The sequence below is a fragment of the Nicotiana attenuata genome, chromosome 8 (genome assembly GCF_001879085.1).
Source record: "Nicotiana attenuata strain UT chromosome 8, NIATTr2, whole genome shotgun sequence".
In the NCBI taxonomy this organism is placed as follows: domain Eukaryota; kingdom Viridiplantae; phylum Streptophyta; class Magnoliopsida; order Solanales; family Solanaceae; genus Nicotiana; species Nicotiana attenuata.
In genome coordinates, this window is record NC_031996.1 from 6621831 (window position 1) to 6626666 (window position 4836).

A 4836-nucleotide genomic window follows, 5' to 3' on the forward strand; every position below is an offset into this window, starting at 1 on the left:
ACACAATCAAAAACAAAGATCATTCTATTATAAAAAAAAATTAATGTATAATTTTGAAGATTAAAATACATAATTTTATTTGATACATATATCTAACTTTTAAAAAATATGTTGTATACGAATATATGTGCTTAATTGAAAAAGAATTTATTTGTATATTAAATATACACATTATAAAATTGATACATAACTGGAAAACGTATCTTATTTTTTCCCCTTTCTTGTGGGAAAAATAATATATATATATATATATATATATATATATATATATATATTATTTAATAGAGATATTTTAACGTAAAAATGATTTTTTTTTAAAGTTACTTGCGTCATTATACCTGATATAATTGTTTACAACGGTACAGTTGAATTTATAGCGTAATTTATAGACAAGCGAATCGAGTAGGTCACAAAATGATAGATAAATTAAATAAAATGCAAGACTTAGCATTGAAATCGAGATAAAATAGCAGATAACTTGATTCCGGGAGAAAGGCTTCTGAAGGCAGCAATAAGAATATCGTTATACAGAAAATAAAATACTATTTAGCCTGGAATAATGTGTAGCATAAATTTGTCTGAATTTTTGTATGTTACAATGGCTGTTGAGGTCACTATTTATAGCTACACTTAGGGAACAAGGTCCTAGGATCAAGACCCTCTTAAATGATGACGAGCTCGAAACTCACACTTAAATTATGCTCGCTAATCAAATATAGTAACATCGTATCCACATGGATTGGATTTTTAAACAGTATTCTCATAGTTTTTAACTTGATTGCCATCCAGGAGGATCAACAGTTGAGATGTATATGATTACTAACTAAATTAACTAAGAATATAAAGTTATTGACTAATGACTATCGAAACAAAGAATAAGCAGCAAAGAAGGTTATCAGTGAGAGAAAATAGGGTTTTGATAGTATAGGTGCAAGATAATTGTTCGGGATCTAACTCTAGATAATTAACTTCTAATGTTCAAGTGAGTCTCTCGAATTCACTCAATTATTAGTTCAAACATTAAGCAGAAACTCCTCTCTCGATTAAGTCTCAACCTCGCAAAATGAACCAATTTAAGCTCCGTGAAGATATGCAAGAATGTGTAGTGGATTGGTCTTAAGGAGAACCTCTCTCGATTATCCCCCTAACTAGGTTTAATCAATTATTCAACTAGCCTCTTTCTATTACTTATAAGAATCTATGAACTCAACCAACAATATAATGCAAAAGATATCACAAGTTATGCATCTCTCGATTACATGAAATAGTAAATATAGATGTAACAATTAAATCATCCAAAATACTTCAATACATAAAACTAGAATTATATTCCACAAACAATCTTCAATACACCAAATCCATCAAACTCTAATAAAGTGAACTACTCCATAGACATGGAGTAATTCATCACAAATATAATAAAAGTATGGAAAAATATAAATTCAATCCAAACTCGGGTCCCTTAGGTCTAAAGTATGTCAAAAGTCTAGAAAATAACATTTTTCTATGTATTTATACCAAGTAGGGCCGGGCCCAGAAGAAACCAACCTTTCTTAGCCGAAATAGGAAAATAGCTCAGAGAAAAATACACAGGCGTGCCACATGGGGCGACGCGTCACACGGGTCATTAGTGGGAGTTATCAGCTAGCTTTCATAAGTCATCAGGCAGCCAAAACACACAGCTACGGCACACCATGCGCCACCCCATGCGCCGCAGCAGTTCAAATTCCTCCGAGTTTGCTTCTTTCTTGATTTTGGATGTCCAGATGTGGTTCTCGACCCCGGACACGATCCCAACTTAATTCCTTGGAGTGTTACTCAAACTTCAAAGCTCCAAATAGCTCGAATTAGCTCCACAACATCTACATAACTCGGATCACTCCTACAAGGCATAAAACACATAAGAAATGCAAAACACTATCAATTAAAGCTCAAACACAATCAAAGTGCAAAGAATTAGAGTGCAATAAGCGACTAAAATACGAGATTATAGCCTACCATCATATCAAAATAATGGGGGCCATTGGTGAATATGTAACGACAGACTATGAATGCAATGCTCTCATCGATAATGTTCCCTCCGGGGTTTACCCGGTGCCAACAGAAGTTGTTGTCCTCGGTCTTAATTTTTACTCGCTTCATCTTCCGTCTATCCCCGGTTCCACGTGTCACTTTGTCATCTGAGCATTTAATGCAAACCGATTTTATCCTATACAATAATACTGGTATAATATTTGTATCTTGATGTATCGGGTATGTATAACATGCATATTTTAGTGGAAAAATGTAAGATGTATATATGTATGTAGTATATTACAAATAATTTATATTTATTATATATAGAAAATATATGAATTGTATTTGGCTATTTAAGAAGGGGGATTTTTTTTCGTGATAATTAAGAATATATTTATACAATACCCACCAACTATCGCATTGTCAAAATTTTGAGAAGAAAATCAATATGAAATTCTTCATGAATATGGATAGAGAAGATAAAACAAAGAGTAACCCTTTTGAATATTGTTTGCCCAATGCCCATGAAACATGCTTCAGGTTTTATAACTAGAAAAAATATTTAAATAGAAGAAAGAAACAGTACGATATTTGGGTTGTGGGAGAGTAAGTAGGCATTTGGACATAAGAATTGTAAAATTCCAAAAAAAAAAAAAAGTGAATTTTTTTTTGGTTGAAAATTAGAGTTGTGTTTGGACATGAATAAAATTTTAGGTTGTTTTTGAATTTTTTAAGTGATTTGAGTGAAAATTTTAAAAAATAACTTTTTTAAGTTTTTCAAATTTTCGAAAAATTTTAAAATTCATCCTCAAGTGAAAATTGAAAAATTTATGGCCAAACACCGATTTACAAAAATAAAAAATTTTCGAAAAAAAAGTAAAAAATTCTTATGTCCAATCGGACTCTAAGAAAAGAAGAGAAGAGGAAACAGGGCTTTGGGTAGCTATGGTTGATTACGGGAGATTTTCAAGGAAAAAGATTGTTTACACATGATTCCTTAAAATTACGGGACAGTTTTAAAACTTAAAATCTTGAATTTTGAAGTATGCCGTATGTATGGGTCAGAATCTGACCTCACGGTAATTAACGGAATTAATCTCCTCTTGAGCTACTCCATAATTAATAAGTGGTATGGCCACTTATTTATAAGAGGATTCGACTCTTATCCGATTGAATCTACGAGGGCACGGCCCATTCATTCCCCCACGGGGACGGAACCTCAGCGTAGCCACGGCCATTTATTGCCAGCTTACGAAGCTCACATCTATAAATACTAAGAGTGGAAGCCCTAGAAAGGGGGCTGCTTCTTCACTACTATAGACATGAGAGAGAAGGAAAAAATATACCCATCTTATGGGAAGAGAAAACACCATTGTAAGGCTCTGAACCTCTTCATGGAGAGGCAGACCAAACAAATATTATCAATAAAGGCTTTTAATGTTTCTCCCCCTAATTCTGAGCACTTATTTACGTTTCTTTCATTTGGTCCAATGGATTATTACGATTTGCTATGATTTTCCCGTGATTATTTGTATTGTTTTGCATTCATAAGATATGTTATAACTTTTGAGCAAACAATTTGGCGCCGTCTGTGGGGATTTCATAGCAAAATTGCGTAGTTCTTCCATGGACCAAAAGGAAAGAAACGCCGGTTGGGAAGAACAACCCAGCAAAAACAAGCCAAAGCGGCATATTAGGCCGATGGAACTCGAAGATCTCGAATCGAGGTCCGGTTCTTCTGTCCCTCATCTATCTAATGGTGCAAACAAGAAGAAGCAGCCCCCTTCTTTTGGGGGGAATCTTCGTAAGAGATCTCCCACATCCCTGATAAGGGCTCCAGCCGGAAACCAGCACGGAAGAATCTCGAATCGAGAAGCGCTTCGAGACAGCCTGCATACCCCGGTTGGGAAGATAACGATTAAGCTACTCAAGATCTCGAATCAAAACCGAGGTTCAGCTCCCAAAAACCCACGAACCAAGAAAGTTCAACTACGGTTGAACCGGGACTCAGGCTATGCGCTTTCGCCATTATATCAAGGCTATGCGCCTTCGTCAAAAAGTTCAACTACGGTTGAACCGAGACAGGCTACGCGCCTTCACCAAAAAGTTCAACTACGGTTAAACCGGGACTCAGGCTATGCGCCTTCGCCAAAAAGTTCAACTACGGTTGAACCGAGACAGGCTACGCGCCTTCACCAAAAAGTTCAACTACGGTTGAACCGGGACTCAGGCTATGCGCCTTCGCCATTATATCAAGGCTATGCGCCTTCGTCAAAAAGTTCAACTACGGTTGAACCGGGACTCAGGCTATGCGCCTTCGCCATTATATAAGGCTATGCGCCTTCGCGAAAAAGTTCAACTACGGTTGAACCGAGACAGGCTATGCTCCTTCACCAGAAAGTTCAACTAAGGTTGAACCGGGACTCAGGCTATGCGCCTTCGCCATTATATCAAGGCTATGCGCCTTCGTCAAAAAGTTCAACTACGTTTGAATCGAGACAGGCTACGCGCCTTCACCAAAATGTTCAACTACGGTTGAACCGAGACAGGCTACGCTCCTTCACCAGAAAGTTCAACTACGGTTGAACCGGGACTCAGGCTATGCGCCTTCGCCATTATATCAAGGCTATGCGCCTTCGCCAAAAAGTTCAACTACGGTTGAACCGAGACAGGCTACGCGCCTTCACCAGAAAGTTCAACTAAGGTCGAACCGGGACTCAGGCCATGAGCCTTTGCCGTCAAAATCGACTAAGTTCAACAACAGTTGAACCGGGACTCAGGCTATGCGCCTTCGCCATTATATCAAGGCTATGCGCCTTC